Genomic DNA, 22,769 nt, shown 5'->3' with positions numbered 1-22,769 from the left:
ATGCTAAACAGTGTCAGGCAATGACAACTCTGCTTTGGGTCTGCAAATCCCACGAGAGGGACCAGGACGACAAGCTGCCATGGTTATAGCCTCAACTGACTTGAAAGGGATATAAACCCCCATGCCTCAGGGCATAAGCCGGTCACTAAAGGAGGGAGTTAGGAAGGAACTGTCCCTGGGGACAGGTTATCCCATACGTGCCTACTGTAGGGTTCCTTGTATCTTCTTCAGATATATTTGATACTGAGAAGTATCAGAGACAGGAGACTGGACTAGATGAACCACTGATCTGAGCCGATATGGCAATTCCTATGTTACTAAGGCTGAAGTTACAGCCAAAATATGTCTGAAACATTGAAATATATGAGACTGTCTAAGAAATCAGAGTCTGCAATGAAAACCTCTATTCTTATTAAAATGAGGAAAAGTACAAAGATGATTTCCGGTCTTCCCCCTCCCCAAAAGGATTTTTCTGAGCAAGTGATTAAATCTTAGATTATTTGATACCAACTTGATTATAGACACTTTGATAAATTATTCTGATATATAAAATGTGTGTGAAATGCTTATAATGTAACTTACATGTAAAAAAAGAATGGACGGATATAACAAACCGCATTCAGAGTATGTGACTCAGTATTGTCAGTATTTCATATCATTGTACTTTTGAAAGCTCTTATAAATGGGAGAATTGGGCAGTCCAATCTGAAATATTTATGAGAGGGGTAATGAAAAAAAACCCAGCTATCAGTGTCAATGTTATAGTTTGGTTAATATTGTATGATGAGTGTGTTATACGTATAAATAAACAATAAGTATAAATAATAATAGCAACTATAAATAATTATTAACATAAATATAAATAATCAATAAATAATAAAATATACTCTTCAAGATGAAATGGAATAAAATCTGGACAGAATTGTAATACAATGATTTTTGAAACCTATGTCCATGAGGGCAGGGGACCTCTCGAGGTCCCTTCCAGTCCTAGTATTCTATGATTCTATGATTCAGCTCCAACATATAGGACAGTTATTCACTTCTCTAGATATGTGCACAAGAAAAATAATTAAATTCAAATACAAGTATTTCTTTCTGTTTTTTAGTTGCATACGTTATCATGAAGGACAAAAACTCCTGTCCTTTCAGATGGCACAAGCCTTTAATGATCAATAGGCAAATAGAGAATGAATAAATTAAACTGCAACCAAAAGGTTTGAATCTAACAATGTGATTTTCCTCACTGGAACTATATAAAAGGTAACAACTAATAGCCATCAAGTGTCTGGAGTTTTATGAGAGCAATCTTCAGTCATCAGACTGGTGGGTTTTATTGGTTGAACAGGTAAAGACTATTAATTAGAGAGATTAACATTACAGATTTCCTGAACAGAAAAGGAACACACAGCGTTTAAAGAAAAGATGATCCCGTGGTTAAGGTCTTAGACAGGACTGGGACTCTTGAGATCTAGATTCAATTCCTGGTTCTGACACAGGCTTCCTGTGTGACCTTGAGTGTGTCATTTAAACTCTCTATGCCTTAAATTCTTCATCTGTAAAATGGGAATAATCATTCCTTTCTCCCTCTGCCAGCTTTTTCTGTTTAGAGTATAAGTTCTGTGGATCAGGGATTGTCTCTTACTATGAATATATACAGAGTTTTGCACAACGGGTCAGATCTTGATTAGGATTACTAGGTGATACTGTATATTATGAACAATCATGATCACAGAATACTGTATCAGCAGAAAAGTTAGCTTTGTGCCTGCACAGCTTTTCATCCTGACTAGACGCCCAAAGCGCTGTTACCTTCCCAGAATGCGCAGGAGTCAGTATAAATCTGGAGTGGAGTCTTTTGGGGAAGTCTTAGTTTGTTGCAAAGTTCTAGTCAGGAATCTGGAAAGGAGATTGCCAGGACATTTATGAAAGCAAGTCCATAAGAAATAGGCAGGCTTGTAAGACCGATACGAGTGACTGTATGTATCTGAACATGAAAAGCCAAATCGATGAATTCCCATTTGGCCCATTTGGCTTCTAGTTAAAACAATGAATTTCTGGCCCTTTGAATTTATCTTATCTAAGTGACCTTGCATGTTATCCCCACATGCCAAACTCTAACAACATCATTCAGTCTGGGCCTTTCAGCCCACATATCTTTTTTCAGTCATCTGCTTGTCCCCACCAACTCAAACACACTATCAGTGGATTCCTATTAAGAGAGGAGAGGCAGCAGTACAGATGCAGGCTTTCTCAGAGGGGAGCCTTGTCCATATGTAGTAGCTGCTTGAAACCCTATTAATCAGAGCTATGTCTTAACTTTCTGCTCAAGAGTTTGGCTTGGTGAGGAGAGAGTTCAATTACAGAGTCTCATTTCTGCCTTTTTAGCCCACTTTCCCATACTTCTGTGTTAATGCATGTTAACTGTGTGACTGCTATTAGTCACATTGCTTAATACACTACTGGAAGGTGCTCAGATACTACAGTGATGAGAAGAGAAATTAAATTCCAGGGCATGGGGACAGAGTTGACCTTGACTAGCTGTATCAAGGTTAAAAACTAATCTTGTGTCTTGTTTCTGTTGAGATCAAAGTATAAGCAAACATTTTTGCAATGAAGACATAGCTTAATGCAAAAGAGACAGAGGAGAAAGCAGCAAAATGGGTTGGATTTAAAATAGGGAAATGCATGTGCCTGATTTAAAAGAAAAAAAGCTAAACTGTTTATGCCTGTTTAATCGTTCATTGTGTTAACCTAATTAGTTCTTGTTAATTTATTTTGCTTTCCTTATCCAGTTACAGTTCCTTGGCCTGATTTTCCATTAATCTGCACCTTGTCTAGTCATTTACAATAGAGCTGGTTGAAAAATCCAAAAGCAGTTTGGGGAAAAATTCAAATTTTCAAGTTCATTTAAATGCCCCAAATTAAACCACTTTAATTTTTTCCAATTTGCATAATTTTTAAAAGTAATTTAATTGCTTGTGTTATTGAGCATGTTATTGAAATGATTATGCAGAATTTTTCAAAAATATTTCATAACTATTTTGATGTTTTCAATAGAAAAAAAAGACAAAAAGTGTTTGTTGAAAAGTGGTACCCTTTTGCTGAAACATATTTTTTTTACAATGTTAACGAGTTGTTGCAAAAAAAAAAAGCCATGTTCAGACACAACCCCATTGAACCTGAAACAGTTTTAGTTTCAAAAGCCACCTCAGTAGAGTTTGGTGTTGCAAAACAAAAGCAGTATTGTTTCAAAGCTCAGTGGTGGGAATCGGGCTTGGTGAAGTGCTCTTGCTTTGGTGTATCTCAAATATTAATCCTAGGGTCTGATCCTTAGCTGATGTGAATTGTCATGGCTCCAAAAGATGCTCTCTGAAACTCTACACCCAGATCTTCAATAAAGCAATTAAATTAACTTATTACAGATGGAGGTATGCAATCAAGTATCAGGGTTATTAATAAACTTTTGTTAAATTTTGCATTTTAAACTATATTTAAAAGCAACCTTTTAAAAATGATATTTTAGGAACATAGTTAAGAGCAACATGAGCTGGTCTTTGGCTTGATTAGATTTCACTCCCTTTACTTTGATGAAGCAATGACTTATTAGCATTCTAAAATGAGAGGACGATGTAAATGTAAGTGGATTTTAATACAATCACTTTTGAGGAAATGTCAGACTTCATTGGGTACTTTCCTCTGCCCAGCTTCTCTGATGGCAGAGTTCAGCAGAGAATGGTGCCAGATTAATGAATAAGGGATAGAGGAAATTTTGGAATAAATGTAAACGATGCTGGGCTGAATTCTCCTTTTTGCAACACCCATCTAAATCTGGAAACATCCCATTGAAGTCATTGAGGTTACCTCATTTCATACTGGTGTAATAGAGAGTGGAATTTCTCTCAAATGTCTTTCTCCTGGCAATTCAGCTTGTATTTGATGAGGCCACATCCTCGACTATTGTAAATTGGTGTTAATGGAGCACACTGATTTACACCACCTGGGGGATTTGAGCTTTCACATTTATTCTTTGTTGGCCAGCCTAGCATATTAGGGACAAACCAGACAGTCTCTCTCTCTGAAGCCTAGCAGTGATAGGAGCCCCTGAAAATGATCATCCAGAAATCAGGGAAATTTGTACTCTGGAATAAAAACCTCAAGTAAGCAAAGCAAATCTACTTAAATGAAATGAAATTAAATATTAACACCCTTAGCTTTTGTGTTGTGCCATGCATGTAATGTGTGTGTTGTTAATGAACCGCAATTTATTTACACCTCAAACAAAGAGGATCCTTGCTGCCCTAAAGTAGTTAAATTACCCTCTTCCTGGTGAAATTTATTGCCATTTAAACATGCCAAAAGGCCATTCTGCCGGTCATTACAATAATCTATCATTTCTGCAACTGCTGGTATCCTGTTCTGTGGTCAAATTCAATCTGAGAAGGGTCAACAGAATTTTTCCACCAAATGCCTCCCTCTTGACTGTCATCAATTTACTTTTGTCAACAAAAAGGGCATTACTACCGAATGAAATAGAAGATCCCCTTAAGACCTCTGGCAAACAGCATGAGCTTCTCTGACGTACAGCATCTTTTCTGCTTTCAGATGTGTATGTGTGAGATGTGGTGTGCAGCTTTGGCCACAACTGTATTGAATGCATGAGTAGGAAATCTACAAAACGTCAGCCTCCTTGTACAGACCACAGCCACGAATAATTCTCACTTCGAGTACGTCTACATTAGCCCCCTAAATCGATCTAGGGAGGCTAATGAGGGTGACCGGAATTGCAAATCAAGCCCGGGATTTAAATATCCCACGCTTGATTTGCATGTTCCCAGCCGGTTGCCATTTTAGAAATTGACTAGCCCGAAGTAACTGCCCGCATCTACACGCGGCAGTGAGACAGGATTCCGGAATAAAGCCCCTACATTGAATCCACGAGGAATACAACCTAATTTGATTTCAGGGCTTTATTCCGGAATCCCGTCTCACTGCCGTGTGTAGACGCGGGCAGTTACTTCGGTCTAGTCAATTTCTAAAATGGCGACCGTCCGGGAACATGCAAATTAAACGCGGGATATTTAAATCCCGGGCTTGATTTGCAATTCTGGTCGCTCTCATTAGCCTCCCTAGATTGATCTACTGGGCTAGTGTAGACGTACCCTAACAGTATTAATAACACAAAACTCTCATTTATCGGCAAGCTCATACTTGGCATTAGGATGTATTTTTCTTTACTGATGTATGCTTGCTTCCTGCCATAATCAACAACTTTGGCTTTTCCCCACTCCCACTCTCCTGCCTTTAATATGTTTGATCATACTGGTGCTAGTTGATTGCATCATGTCATGTCATGTTGATCCAGTAATGATACAGCTCCAGACAGAGACATACGCAATATGATGATGGCTCTGAGACTTAGAAAATCTATCAGAGTCTAAAGGTGCACTCTACTACTCAGTAGAGTGATAGTTTGGCTACCCTTTAAGTCAGAGTCATTGCCATTTCAGTTAGATGTGAAAGAAGCAATAATGCAGAGAGGGTCCTGCATCTTGAACTTGGCTCAGAAACAATTACACAGTGGTAAGGCACATACTTAAGGGTTAGATTCACCCTGGTTCATGAGGAAAAGTCAAATTTTGTCTTGCATTATTGGCATTTATTTAGCTTAAATGTTTGGTATCTCTTCCATAATATCTACACTGAAAATGTACTTAGTTGCAAGGATTGGGTCATTCTAGAGTAAGTTGAAAGTTTATTATACAGATAGAATGGTTTTTCATGGAAGAGATACATTTGGGAGTGTGTGTGCGTTTGTAAATGAAACCTCCCACATCTGTTTTAAGAGAACAAGAACTACTGTTATTGCATATTATTATTAATTTGTATTGTTACTGACATGTGTGTGATGATAGCAGACCAGCTCATGCCAAAGCCCCCGTGCCTTGCTAAACACTGACAAATACATAGCTTGAAGCCAGTCTGGCTCACCTGGGTGCTAATATCGTTAACATTAAAATGATATTAAAATGATAGGAACGTCTTTAGAACTTATGAAATTATTGGGATTTACTGCATGCATTAATTGTATTTATAATATCTGTATTCCATTGTATAAGATAATGGGGTTTTGCTCTGTAACTATAAAATGTTTGTTTTGAAACAAAATCACCATAATCAGGAAAGAAACCTTCCTAACTGCAATATTAATTTATCAAAAGAGGGGTCATTTCCTGCCCAACAAATGGAGGTCTACTGGTATCAGACAAGGCCATTGTACAAAATCAGTGGACAAAAGGTTGTGCTGATTGCTTCTCCACACATATGAGGAGGAGATGTGCACAAATGCTCACCCATCCATTTGAGCTCTGGGGAAAGGGATTAAAAATCCCTGTCGAGAACAAATTATTCTCCTTATGCTGCTTGGCCTTCTGGAATCATAAGCAAAGGACTCCCAGCTATTTTGCATAGGTTAGCCCTAAAGGAGATATAGAGCTTACATATTTCAGCAGGTTCTAATGCTTTTGAAATCTAAGACTGTAACTCATTTGTGTGTTTATCTGCTTTAACCTTGTAAACAACTCTCTTATTTCTTTTTCCTAATTAATAAATCTCTAGTTAGTCTATTTTAGGATTGGCTACAAGGCTTGTCTGTGGTATGAGCTCTGAGGTGCAACTGACCTGTAGTGACTGGTCCTTTGGTACCGGGAGAGACCTAAATATTATTGTGCTTTTTGATGAAAGAGACCAACTTTTACACACACTGACATGACTGGGCATCAAGATAGACCGGAGTGTCCAGGGCTCCATGTTGAGGCTGACATAGTGCTTGAGGAGTTCAGACTTAATACTTGGTGAAATCTAATTGCAGAACACAAAACCAGTTTGGGACTTGTGCCCTGGTGTCTAACAGTCTGCCTGAGGTGGGCACGCACAACTGTGAGCCTTCCAGCCAGCATGTCAGTTTGTTGACCAGCGGCCACAGTTGGGATTGGTGCTAGGCATCATGGAAACAAAGCGTAATTGTTTGTGTTTGGAACCAATTTATTGTCATGCTATTCTCCAGTCAAGCGCTGCTTATCCACAGGTGATCCATGGATACTGTCAGTTTTCTTACGCTATCTCACCATTTTTCAGCTCTCTTCTGTAGGGATGACTTTCAAGGTATCAGAGGAGAGATCAGTCTCGCTGCCTATCATGTCTTTGGCATCTCTAGTGAGACTGTCAGTGAGAATTCCTGCTAACAGCAATGGAGGTGCATGCACCTCTCCAAACAGGAACTGGAGTGAGAACAGATTGTTTAACATAAGTAGTATACTATGCTAATGACTCACTCACCTGGGCTGGATTCAAACTCAGATCTAGAGCCAGAGAATTCTCCCCCTCTTTACACTGCAAACCATCCACAGCTAGTACAGAATGTAGCTGCTCATTTGCATAACAATGTCTCTTGCAGAAAGAACATGACAACTGTGCTCTGCAATTTGCTTTGGCTTCCAATTCATTTTGCATGGGAATGAAGGAGATGCGTCCGAGCTTCTCTGAGACCACTTCTTCCCGCTGATGTCACCACAGTAGAATTCAGACAGCTAACCCCAGCCTTTACTGATCTTTTACTGATTGCCTGTTTGCTTTTGATCCCATTGCAGGTTTTTAGCTGGAAAGGAGGGTTGAGCGGGGTGGTGCTAGTAGGCAGGTGTCTCAGATGTGGGGAGGGGTTCCAGTGGGGGTCATTGGTTCCAGTTGGTATGCCTTAGTTTTTTAAATTTCATATATGAACCCAGAACACTAGACTGACACTTTCTAAATGAACTGAAATAAATAAAATAGATATCCTCTCCCTGGAGCCATCCTCTGCCTCCCCACCGCCCCCCACCACTACCTACTCTTCCTTTAACTATAATTGCAAAGGCAAAAAGCCCTTTCAGAGCAACATACTCTCAGTCAGCCTCCTGAAGCACCGGCTCAACATTCCCCAAACGCTAACAATTTATTCTGAGAAAATGAAAGCTACTGAGGTGCAACAAGGAGGCGTTAAAACTTAATGAATGTAAAATATATGACCTGGATGAAATAGAACTGAGATTTTGCAAGCTGGCTTCAGAGTCTTCTGAGTTCCCTGTTCTGTTATTTTTAATGACTTAAAAGGTCCATGTAATTTGTGCTGCACTGGAAAAAAAGAATGTCACCCCCTATCCCCCTATCCCTGTTTCAATACGACAGAGCCCTTGCTCATCCTTGTCTTTAACGTTAAGGGCAAAATTATGAGTTGCCATTGAAAACAACACAAGGATACAAGGGGGTGTAACATGCCCATATGTTCCCTCTTGTGTCTTCTCTGAGTTACTAGTCCACGTGTAGATGAAGGAGCCTGCTTCATGAGCTGCTACGCTCCCCTCCACATGCAGGTGGTCAGGGTGTGGGCTCAGAGGGGTGAGATCTGAGCCCAACCTGGCTCCTCTTGCCCAACTCAGTGGCTAGTGAAGTGAAGACTGTGAGGAGGAAAATCTGATTCTGGTCTAGGATGACAGCAGATTATTGTCCCTGGAGTTAAGGGAGAACCAGGAGAGCATCTGAGATGCCCTTTACTCGGGAGTGCATGCACAGTCAGGCTTAGTCTACACTGCAGGGTTCTTGCGCAAGAAGCCTTTTGCACAAGAGGTTTTGCACAAAAGCTTCTTGCACAAAAGCACGTCCAGACCTCAAAGCGCATTGTAAAAGTGATGCGCTTTTGCGCAAGAGTGTCCACACGGAATAGACACTCCTGCACAATAAATTTCTGATTGCCATGGCTAGGGATTGACAAGCTGCGGCGAAATCCACTCGCCAGCCCCGCCGGTGCACACCGCCGGTGAATGGGGCGACCGGCTGAAATCTACTTGCCATAGGCAAGTAGATACACTGATTTGTCGAGCCCTGGCCATGGCCAGCAGAGCACCTGTGCTTTTTCCAATAGGGGTTTCTTGCGCAAAACCCCCTCCAGAGCATCCACTCCTGCCTTTTTGCGCAAGAGCTGTAGTGCAAAAAGGAGTTATTCCTTGTGGGGAGAGGAGTTATTCCTCTCCCAGCAAAAGCCCTCTGTCCTGTTGATTTTCTTGCGCAAAAACATCCTTGAGGGGTGGATGCTCTGGAGGGGTTTTTGCGCAAGAAACCCCTATTGGAAAAAGCACAGGTGCTCTGATGGCCATTCTGTAGTGTAGACATAGCCTCACAGTCTAACTCTACATAAACAATTTCTTTGAAATAAGTGTTTGTAACACTGTCACATTAAAAGTCTGTCCCCTGATAATGGGCCACATTATAATGTGTGTGAGGGATAGGCAAGAAGGAGGATCCAGCTTGTCCTTCAGATCCTAGACTGATGTTGTAGGACTGGCAGCTTTCCAACTCTATACCTGGAAACAAATTTGATATAGATCAGAGAAATAGGGAATCCCATTAAGATCATTTTAGAGCTTTCTTTTACAGAGGAGAATGGCACTTTAAAGGGTACGTCTGCACTTGCTATCCCCCTCCAGAAGTATGTCGCCATCACCTCCTGGAAGCTCTTCACGCGGATATCTACCCATCCGTGGGGAACCATTTTGGTATGGGGAGATCGACTGTAGGGACTGTCAGAATCGACTGTCATGGAGGTATGGCCTTCTTGGGCTGTTGTCCCAGGAGGAGGATAGACTGAAGGAATGGGCTTCCCTAGGGAAAGAGGTGGTGGGTAGTAGTGGTGGTGCAAGCCCTGGGAGGTTTTTTCAGTCTTGCCCTCACAAAGCTCTGCCAGGGGTTAATGCGATGGGCAGGGGGCAGGGGTTTGCTCCTGGTGAATGGCGGGGAGGCGGAATGGGGTGGAGTGGTCTGGGGGAATTCCCAGGGGCCCTGGCACCCCGTGAATCTCTGTTTGTTTGTCTCCTTCTGCAGGTGGTCAGAGCCATCAACACCATCCTGCTGCGCAGGGTCATCCGCCTTAGCGACATGGACGCCATCATCACTAGGTTTGCCGACATGGGCTTCCCCAACTGCGGTGGTGGGGGGGCTATTGATGGCACCCACATCCCCATCCAGGCCTTCGACCACCGGGCATCTCTCTATAATAACTGGAAGGGTTACTTTTCAATGGTCCTGCAGGCCGTGACGGACCACCAGGGCCAGTTCACCAACATCTATGTCAGTTGGTCGGGGAAGGCGCACAATGCACGTGTCTTTAGGAATTCTACCGTGTTCCAGAAGCTGCATGCTGGAACTTTTTTCCCCAACCACACCATAATGGTCAGGGATGTGGACATGCCCGTCTGCTAGTGGGGATGCAGCCTACCCCCTTCTGCCTGGGCTCATGAAGCCATACACTAGCCACCTCAACCCCTCCCGAGAACTGTCCAATGCCAAGATCAGCACGGCACCTTTGGCCATGTGAAGGCGTGTTTCAGATGCCTCCTCACCCGGCTGGACCTCGGGGAGCACAACATTCCACATGTGGTGGCTGCGTGTTGTGTGCTCTGCAATGTGTGTGAGCAAAAGGGGGGTGCATTCCTTCCAAGGTGGGGGGTGGAGTCTGACCGCATTGGCTGGGCCTTTGACCAGCCATGCATGGTTGCCATCCGGCAGGCCCATCAGGGGGCAGTTTGCATACGGGAGGCCATGAGGGAGAGTTTTTCCCCAGGGGCCCAGTGACACTTTTCCCTGGGCCACCCCACCAGGGGCTTCTGCTTCACACCTCACCGACTTTCCTCCAACAACCCCTCCTTTCCCCTCCCTTCCTCCCTTCCCTGCTAACAAAATAAACCAAAAATTAGTTTTGGAAAAACTAAAAACTCTGTATTTTTTATTTGGTGTCCAAGAAACTGGAGAGAGACTGAGGAAAGAACCTGGGAGAGGGGAGAAGAGAAGGGTGAGAAGGGGGGATGAGAACCTTGGAGGGAGGAGGAGGAAGCTGGGAGGGGGAGGAAGGGTGAGGAGAGGCTCAGGGCGTGGGGCCTGGCTTTGCTGATCCCACCGCCATCGGTGCGGGGGCCTTGGTGTCCATGGGGGGTGGGGAAGGTGTTGGGGGAGAAGCGGGAATGGGAGAGGGAGTGGGAGGAGAAGCTACAGCGATGGCAGGAGTGGGCGCAGAAACAGGAGCAGAAGCAGACCTCATGCTGGCAATGAGGGAGTGCACAGTCATACGCATGGATTGGCCCTGCTTCAGCAGCTCCCGCCAGGTGTCTCACTGCAGCTGGTTGTCCTTCAGGAGCTGCAGGGATCCGTGTGCCATGAGGTGCTGCCTCTGGAACTCGTCCATGGATCTGTGGTGCCTGCAGGTCCCCCAGGTTCTGGAGGCTGTCCTGGGTGGTGTCAACCATCCCCCTCTCGCAGCTGGCCCGGCTGCGGAGAATAAAGAGAGGTGGTCAGTCATTCCAGGGGTCATCGTGCCTGAAGCCTCGCACTCATCTGGGAGCCAAGAGCGACAGTTCTCAGCTAAGCTGAAGGCGACGTGCTTGGAGCAAGGCCACGTGCACCCTGGCCAGTGGGCCCATTCCTACAGAGGCCCAGATGTGCCCGGGAGCGTGTACTGCCCCGAGAGTGCGGGCATGCCTGTGTGCCCCGTGTGTGTGTGTGTGTGTGTGTGTGTGACAATGTCCCCAGCCTTTTGCTAGAAGTGGTTTGTTGAGGGGGGGTGTCCCACCCAGGGGTCATGAGATGGCAGGCCTGTCCAGACACTCTGTGGCACAAGGATCCTTTGTGGCAGCCTCCTGGGGCTGTGTGGTCAGGAGCGGCGCAACACATACTCCCAAGAGCACAGGCTGCTGCGTGATCCCCAGGCCGCAAGGGCCAAGCGAGAAGCACCCAGCTACCCCTCACCGCCCACCCCGTGTGAAGGGAAAGTGATGGCACTCACATGACGTTCCATCCCTGGCCTCAGATGGTGCCTGGGACATGTCCATAGGGAGGGGTACTGGCTCCAGGGTCAGGAGGGTGCTGGTGCTGGCCTCATCCGGCTCCTCCTCCTCCTCGTCTCTACCCCTGCGAGGTTGACTACTGGCGTCTCAAGCCCGGAGTCTAAAATGGGTGGGAAGAGGGGGAGGCACTTCCCCACACTGCAGGATGTAGTCCAGGTTCTTGAATTAAGGGCAGATGTGGGGTTCTGCCCCAGAGCAGGAGCTGCCCACCCTGGCCCTGGCATGTGCCTGGCAGAGCTCTTTTACCTTCATCCACATCTGCTCCTGTGTGCGGATGTGTCCTTTTGTGGCCATGCTCTTAGCCATCTGGCCATAGACATCCGCATTCCTGCATCTGATGCGGAGATCCTGAAGGCTGGTCTTGTCACTCCAAACCTCAATGAGATAGAATCATAGGACTGGAAGGGACCTCGAGAGGTCATCGAGTCCAGCCCCCCCGCCCTCAAGGCAGGACCAAGCTCCGTCTACACCATCCCTGACAGATGTCTACCTAACCTGTTCTTAAATATCTCCAGAGAGGGAGATTCCACCACCTCCCTTGGCAATTTATTCCAATATTTGACCACCCTGACAGTTAGGAATTTTTTCCTAATGTCCAATCTAAACCTCCCCTGCTGCACTTTAAGCCCATTACTCCTTGTCCTGTCCTCAGAAACCAAGAGGAACAAATTTTCTCCTTCTTCCTTGTGACACCCTTTTAGATATTTGAAAACCGCTATCATGTCCCCCCTTAATCTTCTTTTTTCCAAACTAAACAAGCCCAGTTCATGAAGCCTGGCTTCATAGGTCATGTTCTCTAAACCTTTAATCATTCTTGTCGCTCTTCTCTGTACCCTTTCCAATTTCTCCACATCTTTCTTGAAATGTGGCGCCCAGAACTGGACACAGTACTCCTGCTGAGGCCTAACTAGTGCAGAGTAGAGCGGCAGAATGACTTCACGAGTTTTGCTTACAACACACCTGTTGATATAACCTAGAATCATATTTGCTTTTTTTGCAACAGCATCACACTGTTGACTCATATTCAACTTGTGGTCCACTATGACCCCTAAGGGTCAGGATCTCATCACCACACCAGGAAGGCGCGTGTCTTTTTCAGTCCCTGGCAGGCTCCTGGAAGCTGTCTGACTGTTCTCTGGCAGTAGTGGAGCACTGGGTGGGAGCAGCAGACTGGGCCATTTTTTTGGGAAAAGCGAGGCAAGGGTAGCTGAAGGCTGGCTCAGAACTGTCAGGGTCTCCTGCATGCCACAAGCCCTTTCAGCTGAGGCTGCAGCTTTAAGGGCTCCAGGACAGGAGTGGGGTGGAATAGAGTTTGGCTGAGTGTGGACAGAGCGGCCAGCAGGGCACCCTTGGAAGGTCTGGAGGCTTCTTATTTTGAAACAACTGTTGCCCTGTCTACACAGCCCCTGTTCTGAAATAACAGAATAGGTGTTATTCTTCATAGAATGAGGTTTCCAGAAGTCGGAATAAACCGTCTGATATTTCGAAATTGTTTCAAAATAATGGAATTGCTATGTAGACGCTCGCATAGTTATTTTGGAATAAAGGCTGTTATTCCAAAATAACTTTGCTGTGTAGTCACACCCTCAATGAGCATGATTTCAGTTCTCTTTAGAACTGGAGTGGTGCCTCCTGTCTTTTTCTGTTCTTGTTAGGCTTTGACCACTTTAGACCCAACAATGTACGCTGCCACTCGGACTTTTTCAGTGTTCTTTACTTAGACTGGCTAACTGTCCATTCTTTTTCTCCCACTATAACTACCTCAGAAATCTATTTTCCTCATTTCCACTCAGTTCTAAGAACATTTGTAAGCTAGTTCGCTGCCAAGCTGGTTTATATCATGTCTGTGGGAGTGAGTATTTGAAGGTGGAATTAAAGTTATAGCAGGAAATTTTTAAAAAAATCAATGAATGTTGAGTGTGAGCTTTAAGAAAGACCTCTCCAGCAAAAAAAGTGGACTCTTTTATGTGCTTCTCTTTACCTTCAAATAGGCAAAGGCATTAGATGACTTTGACGATGGATGTTTATGAAGTGACATATTTAAAACAATGGTGCATTAAATGCAACAGTTACAGAATTCCAAAAGGACTAAAAGTTTATACAGAAAGTTCTTGACTTTGCCACTAATTTTTTCAGTACTCCCCTTTACTATTGTTGAAGGTGTTTTGCTTGAATACTAGCTCTGTTCCTTACACAAGCAGGGTTTGTCTTTGCTTCTTAAATCTGCAGTGAGCTCATAGCTGTGTGTTTGTTACATCAGTCTTTAAACCATGGAAATGAATGGATCTTAGAACTGGGAATTGCAACTGATTCCAGAGCACCAGGGTGGCAGAGAAAGATGGCCTGAGAGGGGGGAAATGAACAAATATCTATGGGTATGTCTACACTACCCCGCTAGTTCGAACTAGCGGGGTAATGTATGCATACCGCACTTGCTAATGAAGCCCGGGATTTGAATTTCCCGGGCTTCATTAGCATAAGCGGGGAGCCGCCATTTTTAAATCCCCGCTGCTTCGAACCCCGTGTAGCGCGGCTACACGGGGCTCGAACTAGGTAGTTCGGACTAGGGTGCCTATTCCGAACTACCGGTACTCCTCGTGAAACGAGGAGTACCGGTAGTTCGGAATAGGCACCCTAGTCCGAACTACCTAGTTCGAGCCCCGTGTAGCCGCGCTACACGGGGTTCGAAGCAGCGGGGATTTAAAAATGGCGGCTCCCCGCTTATGCTAATGAAGCCCGGGAAATTCAAATCCCGGGCTTCATTAGCAAGTGCGGTATGCATACATTACCCTCCTAGTTCGAACTAGGAGGGTAGTGTAGACATACCCTATGATAATTGTGGCAACAAGGCAAAAGTGAACCAGACAACCACATGAGAGGAGAAGGCCCGATCCAAAGACCCTTGAAGTCAGTGGAGAGGAGGTGAGGCTCTGGGTCAAGCCTTGAATGGATTTAAATGTGCTGTGTTTGATCATTTTCCTCAGGAGGATCATGTCATCACTTCTTTCAAATTGACCTACCTTAAGGAGGTAGAGCAGCACAGACTCTCTGGCATCTGGCTCCTTTATTTGCTGATGTTATAGGACAGGCTTTAGACTGGGATAGTTGTTCTGCCAGAGTGGATGGACCTTCAATTTCTCATGTGTTGAGATAGGAACAGCAAAAATCAGAAGGAAAGGGGACACAAACTCGGTCACAGAGACAGTATCAACTCGGTCAGTTTTAAATCAGAGCAAAATGTGCTGTTCATATGTTCTGTATTGTCTGCAGATAAGGTAGAGATTTGGCTATAAGGAAGTCGGGTTGTTCATGGTCATTGGAAATCAAAAGAAAAGTCGGGTAAACTTGTTTTACAATAAAATACTTTAAAGCATTTAACAGTATAAAATCATTTGAACAACCTTCTCCAGTACACTGGTCACAGAGGGTACGTCTACACTACAGCACTAATTCGAACTAACTTAGTTTGAATTAGTTAATTCGAACTAAGCTAATTCGAATTAGTGCATCTAGACTTAAAAACTAGTTCGAATTAGCGTTTTGCTAATTCGAACTACCATGTCCACACTGAGTGGAGCCTGAACCGAGGTTAAGGATGGCCGGAAGCAGTGCCGGCAGGGCATCAGGTTAGGACTTAAGAGTGTGGAGCTGCTGTCTCAGGCTAGCCAAGGGCTGTGCTTAAAGGGACCCGACCCCCACCCCAGACAGACAGTTCTCAAGGGTTCCCCGCTTGCAAAGCAGTCCTGGCTTGGAGTGTCCTGAGTGCCCACACTCGGCACATCACAGCACTCGGCCATCAGACCGGCTGCACTTGCCGCAGGCTGCCATCCGGAGGGGGGGGGGGGGGGGTCAATCAAGGGGCTTCAGGAGAGTTTCCACCCCGAGGAGCCTGCAGAGCCAGCCCAGTCCTCCCCATCGGGGGCTCGTACCCCATTCCTCCCTCACCTCTTTCCACTTACTCCTCCCTAGCCCCCCTTCCTGATGTTCAAAATAAAGGACACGTGTGTTCAAAAATAGAAACTCTCTTTATTGAACAAAACTGGGGGAGACTGGGAAAAGGAGGTGGGAGAGGGGAAGAGAGAGGGTGGGAGAGGGGAGGGCAAGTAAAATGATCAGGGGTTTGGAACAGGTCCCATATGAAGAGAGGCTAAAGAGACTGGGACTTTTCAGCTTAGAAAAGAGGAGACTGAAGGGGGATATGATAGAGGTCTATAAAAGCAGGAGTGATGTGGAGAGGGTGCATAAAGAAAAGTTCTTCATTAGTTCCCATAATAGAAGGACTAGAGGACACCGAATGAAATGAATGGGTAGCAGGCTTCAAACTAACATCAGAAAGTTCTTCACAAAGCAAATAGTCAACCTGTGGAACTCCTTGCTGCAGGAGGCAGTGAAGGCTAGAACTAGAACAGAGTTTAAAGAGAAGTGAGATAAAGTCATGGAGGTTGGGTCCATGGAGTGGTATTAGCCAGGGAGTAGGAATGGTGTCCCTGGCCTCTGTTTGTGGAAGGCTGGAGATGGATGGCACGAGACAAATGGCTTGGTCATTGTCTTCGGTCCATCCCCTCCAGGGTATCTAGTATTGGCCACTGTCGGCAGACAGGCTACTGGGCTAGATGGACCTTTGGTCTGACCCAGTATGGCCATTCTAAGCTCAGGGCTCAGGGTCGGGGGTCTCAGTGGACCACCCAGATTTTCATGCCAACCCGTTCCTGGGTGGCCAGGCTGGCAGCTATCCTGCCCTAGACGGCCACTTTCCTGTGCCTAGTGCGGAGGTCGTGGATGAGATCCACGATGTCTGCACTAGACCAGGCGGGCGCCCGCCTCTTGCGGACCTGGGCATGCTCCCAGGAGCCGCCAGCCTGGTCCCGGGAAGAGGGGGAGGGCTGGGGGGCATCGGGTGGCCGGCTCGAGCCGTGCCAGTTGCAGGGTCTGCTGGCTGGGTGCTGGCAGGCTTGCACCTGGCACAGGCACCGTAGCCAGCCTGTGCCCCTTTAAGGGCTCCAGGGCCGGGAGGGGGGCAGAAGAGTTTCCCTGGTGGTGCCCAGAGTGGCCACCAGGGAAAGCTGGGGAGGGCTAGCCTCCCACTAGTTCGAATTAAGTGGCTACACAGCCCTTAATTCGAACTAGTTAATTCTAACTAGGCATTAGTCCTCGTAGAATGAGGTTTACCTAGTTCGAATTAAGCGCTCCGCTAGTTCGAATTAAGTTCGAACTAGCGGTTTGCCTGTGTAGCGCCTATCAAAGGTAATTTGAACTAACGTCTGTTAGTTCGAATTAACTTTGTAGTGTAGACATACCCAGAGAGAGCTAAATCTGTGAACACTCGTGCAGCTGTGGGCATGACAAAAACACATACCTTTTTACAAAAAAGCCCTAAAGATCATGTTTTGTGTCATCGATGCCATGGCTGTAACAAACTGACTGCCTCACTCATTAGATAGAAAACACTTCCTGTCAACTCATCTGAGTTTTGCCTAACATCCTTCAATGGAAGGCCCTGAGATGACACCTTCTGGGTGTATAGAATTATTGCCTGTTCTACACGGAATAACATATAACCTAACAAATCAAGCCTCATTCTTCAGGTTTCCTAATAATTCACATTTCCGTGACAGTTCTCCCAAAAGCCTTTCAGGACACTGAAGTGCAGAAGCTGTTGTCAGAGAGAGTAAGGAAGCATGTGGCATGAAAACGTAACTGATGTTAGTTGTACTACATTTTTTTTTCTTGGCTCTGTGGATACACCACACTTGTTATAATCTATTACATTCTGAGGGTATGTCTAGACTGCATCCCTCTGTCGGCAAATGAGGCTCCCTTATTCCTCCTGCAAGGAGGTTTACAGGATCTGTCGAAAAAGGCTTTCTGTCTCAACAGATCCCCCTCTAGTCTGCCACTTTTTGCCGACAAAGCGCCGAGTTGGCAAAACGCGGCTGCCATTTTTATACAAATTAGGCACGGGATATTTAAATGTCGACCTGCCTAATCTGCATCCCTCTGTTGACAGAGGGATGCAGTCTAGACATATCCTCAGTGTCTTGTGATGTTATCGCGAGCAGATCTCATGAGCAAAGGTCATTAAAAAGATCTTCCTTTCAGTTTTAACAAGATTAAGGTTAGCCTGAGTGATCTGGGCTATATTCCACCTATTATGTGTCCGTAATCCCCTTGCAGTGTCCATTAGATTATATTCTTAGTTAATTTAGTACAGTGTATTGTGCAAATGTTATATAAGTGCAAAGTATTAATTATGAACTGATTAATTGCATGACATTCTTTCTTGCTGTCTCCGCTTCTTCTCATGCCATGTTGGTGCGAGTTGTTAAAACGGTTGCTGCATTTCATTCCACTTCTGACTGATTCTTCAAGCTTTTCTCTATTTTCTACACAAACACCTGTAAATTCATTGCCAGTGTCTTTCAGAGACCGACATAAACAATACACTTAGGGCTGTTCCATTTCTGGGTGGTATTTCTGCCTCATGGAAGAATGGTGGATAGCCTTGCTAATGGACTATTCATGGACATGTTGTCGTCTTATGATCACAGTGTAAATTTGAAATGGAGGAGGTGTGAGACTTTGCTCTGGACCTGGAGGGAAAGAGTAAAGATGTTTGCCTCTCTTGCCCAAAATGGATGGCTCGAAGAGGGTAAATGGAAGGCAGATGGTGATTTGTAGGGGTAGACGAAATGCGTATGATTCAGTATATAAAAGTGTCAGAGGCTCAATGAATTTCTATACTTTTGAATGCTTAGGTTTTTTTAAAAATGTAATTCATGTTAGCTTTAACGTTAATTTGCAACCTTAAATGAAAATTAACTTTTTTGGTTTGTTGGTGACAGGATTCTTGACTGAATGCTCCCAATATGGCAATTTCTGACTACAGGATAGCTTAATGAAAAGTGCAAAATCAAACTAAGCTGATGCCAGCTGGCTTTTGAGCAGCCAAGAGAAACAAAACTACGGTCACAGACAAAGTAATAACTTATGTTAAGATTAGAATATATTTTACTTTTTAAAAAGCAACGACTTGTTTTCAATATTTTAATATTGAATTTGTCCTTTAAAAAGCAACTTTCACAGGCTGAGCATGATTGCATTCTGATTGGCAGGATAAAAGCATGTGATTTATGATGTGTGAATTCCAAGGTCCATTGGGCTGCTGTTTTCTTTACAGATTTGCTGACATTTTTTGACTAATTATGCCAAAACTCCTCTTTTTCCTCTTGTTTCTTCTTGTCTCTAGATTTTAATAAGGTGGTTAGTGGCTGTTATTCACTCTGTTTCCTCAGTCTAGAAATTCCTGGGATCCTGAATTCTAATCTAACAGCCGTGTGGTATTGCATGACCTCTTTCAGGTAGCTCATAATTGCTAATTTAGGGTGATGCTTTCACAGGGAATGCGACTATGGCATTGCTCAAGCTGCTGCCACCACATCTCCCCTGCTGACGAAGTTCCTGCAATCCACTGTCCCTATCTGTCTGAACACAGATCTTAAATACATAAATAAATATCTCACAATGGAGTGATGCCAGAGATGCTGAGTTTATGAGGTCAACACAGCTATTTGAGGGAACTTGATGGAAAATATCAGCCCTTAAGCTAACAAAAATAATGAGCAAGCTGAAGAAGTGAAAACTGAAGATGTGTTTCAGGTTAAATGCAACAGTTTTGAGCAGAGGGCTCTGGAAAGTGAGTGCTTTTTTTAGGGTAATGTTGGACCAGTTCTTTAAGAAAACAATCTTGAAAGTGTTTATTTTACAACTCTGAGATCTTCTAAGGGAATGTGAACAGTAAAGCTCTGAAAAAGAACAGTGGTGAATGGAGCCGATTCTTTGCAGGCAGGACAGCTTCCAAGAGTGGCCCCACCTGACTAAAAATCTAGACATACAAACCGGCTTGGTTCCCCCCTCCCACCAAAAGGGGGGTGGTGCTCGTGGCTAAGTTGCTCTTGGAGTTGGATGCTGCTGCTGTTATTTTTCCTTTCAGCATTACCAGTTACATCTGAGGTTATTTTAAAAGGCGCTTATTTCAGACTGTGAGATATTTAGATGAAGTTACATTTCCCCACCGCTTGGATTTTTGCCTGGGAGGCTCTGAGATATAAAGAAATAGAAGCCTACAATGCTTTTTCCTTCCACTAAATACAGTGGGACAGTAATTGTTAGTGTCCGTTTTTACTTGTCTCCTCATGCTTCCTAGAATGTAGCTATGAGGTAGAATAAATTAGAGAAGTCAGCACCAATCATACTAGCACACTGTAAAATATGTTAGATTAGATTGTAAAATCCTCATGCCAGAGACCTTTCCTTCTCTAGTCAGCTTTACAGGTTTCTATACAATGTTATATTTATGATGAATATTTATGGAGGATCATCAGAGAACAGAGCTAGACTGTAACTTTACATCTGTCCTGAATAAGGGGAAATGCACAGCTATGCTGCCCTAGGAGCAGATCAGACTACAAATTGGTCACAACTCCGTCCCTGCTCCCCTTTTGCACTGCAGAGGGAGTAAATTACTTTACCCCTTTCTGTAGAGCTGTTGTACCCTAGTGTGTGCCTGATCAGCCATTCTGGGTGGCAAGTGGGGCATGAAGTCAATGCAGCTTTCACTTCTTACCCCTCCCTGCCCCCTGGTTAGCACTGGGAGACACTGGTCAAGCACCCTTTCTCTCCGCCCTGTGGCTATCGTCACAATCTAAGCAGGTCCGAGTAAGGGAGGCTTTATTTCTTTTTACTCCTCTACTCTGCCAAGTAACTGCTGAAGCAATTTAGCTCCCCTACAGAATATAAAGTCCCTGCCCCAGGGAGCTTACAGTTTAAGAACACATAGGGTAAAGCAATGGCATGTTTGGAACACACAGAGACACACTGCTCCGGCAGCGGCTGCTCTGTTCTGTTACTCTTCCAATATTGCCCTAATGATCCAGGCTTGTCTACACTTGAAATGCTACAGTTGCACAGCTGTGCTACTGCTGTGTTGACACTACCTGTGCTAACAAGAGTGGTGCTGCTGTCAGCGTTACCTATCCCTCTCCCTGAGAGCGGTAGCTACGTTGACAGAAGGGTGTGGATATTTCACACTCCTGACCAAGGCAGTTAAATCAACCTAATTTTCTAGTGAGGCCAGGCCTTAGTCCCTTGTCATATGTTTATAGACATTCCTTTTATCATCTCCCCAACTGTTAGATTTAGGACAGGTTTACGCTTCAAATGCTGCATTGAAGCAGTTGCATATGAAGACACTCCTACACTAATGGCAGAGCTTCTCCTGGAGGCATGTTACTCCACCTCTGGGAGAGGCAGCAGCTACATCTACAGGCAAAGCTGGGTAGAACTACACCATTCAGAGTAGTCATAGCCATGGGCAACATGGAGGTCAGTATATCAATATAGATCTGTAATGTAGACCTGGCCTTAGATTTTAGTTTAAATTTAGATAAATTATTAGAGCTAGTCAGAAAGTGTTCCCCTCCCATTCTTGCCCTGGGGATAATTTCAATTTTGAATTGAAAAAAATACATTGGTTTTCTGCCAAATAGTTTTCAGTTTTCAATGAACACTCAAAAGTTTTCCATGGAAAGCAGACATTTTCAATGAAAACATTTCATTTAGATGAAAACCCAGTTTTCTGTCAAAAATAGGGAAATGTTTTCGATTAGAAGTAGAAATAACGTTACAAAGGGCACTAGCTGAGGGTGAAATGTGAAAGATAACATTCCCGAACTTTCTCATTGGAAGTCTTGAGCCATTTTCTCATTCTTTCATACAAACAGAGCGGGTAAGTGCAGGGAAATAGGTCTCTTGCCAACAGAAAAGTGATACTAATGAGAGATGGGAGTTTTGCCTTTGACTTCAGTGGCGCCATTTCACATAAGAAGAGTTCTTTGTACGGAGGCAAATTTTAGGGCCAAATTCTGCTTCCAATTACAGACATTGAAACCATATTGTAGTTAGAATTTGGTCCTTAGTCTACTTTAGAGCTTGACAAATGATAATGTATTTGTTATTCATAATTATTCTTGAATATCCTGGATGAAATTTACTGTGCTTACCCTATTTTGAGGGCTTAAGTGATGGATAAGCCTAGTTCTGTCCCTCTGTAAATTTAATCTTTTATGAGCGAAAGACTGAAAAACTATAATGATCACATGATGCTGATTATACTACAAGTTCTGTAACTAACATCTGCAGTTTATGTAGCTGTAACTCATTTAATTGTAACTTACATAAGAAACTAACCAGCCCAGTGTGACTTTTATATTGTGTTGCGATATGTGACATTTATGTAGTCTGGATAAGTTTACAGAAACCAGTCAATAAGGAAATAAAACATGTGGTATAATTTCTATGTAACCATAATGACATGTAATCCATATGACAGGAATTGTGATAATCAGGCATGCACTTGCTTCTGTGAAATATTCAAGCTACAAGACACTTTTTATTAGTATTTACGATGGCTTTATGCAAGTGGCTTACTTCAGCATGACAGTGTTCATCATATTTGGTAAATGTAACTATTGATTAATCATGGTTGGTGACTTTACTTCCTATGCTGTATCCATTTCCTTTCATTCAGTGTTTTCTACAGATTGTCACAGTTTGTAACTCTCAAAATCAATGCTGAAAAAATATATAATACTGTACATATGACAGGTTGCAGCCAGTGTCATGAAGAACAAAGAAGCTGTATAGTTTTCTATCCAGACTCTGCTAAATAGAGGGATAGTTGTGTTAGTCTGTATCTGCAAAAACAATGAGGAGTGGAGGACAAGGAAGTTTGGCATGTAACTATCAGGGTATGTAGAGAACACAACCAATGAAAAGTCTATTAGT

At 44.1% G+C, this 22,769-nt stretch overlaps 1 long non-coding RNA gene across 1 annotated transcript in view; it reads left to right on the top strand.

Annotated features, from left to right (window-relative positions):
* The first annotated feature begins 14,754 nt into the window (after nt 1-14,754).
* LOC112544895 (uncharacterized) overlaps nt 14,755-22,769 on the top strand; it is a 31,487-nt gene continuing 23,472 nt past the window's right edge. The window contains exons 1-2 of the long non-coding RNA XR_003088256.2: nt 14,755-14,849; nt 18,770-18,904. This is a non-coding gene — a long non-coding RNA (uncharacterized LOC112544895). The remainder of the gene's footprint in view (nt 14,850-18,769; nt 18,905-22,769) is intronic.

This window comes from Pelodiscus sinensis, chromosome 5, assembly GCF_049634645.1.
Source record: "Pelodiscus sinensis isolate JC-2024 chromosome 5, ASM4963464v1, whole genome shotgun sequence".
NCBI classification, from domain to species: Eukaryota; Metazoa; Chordata; order Testudines; family Trionychidae; genus Pelodiscus; species Pelodiscus sinensis.
The sequence above is the reverse complement of the archived record's forward strand: the minus strand, read 5'-3'. Positions and strand labels throughout refer to the sequence as shown.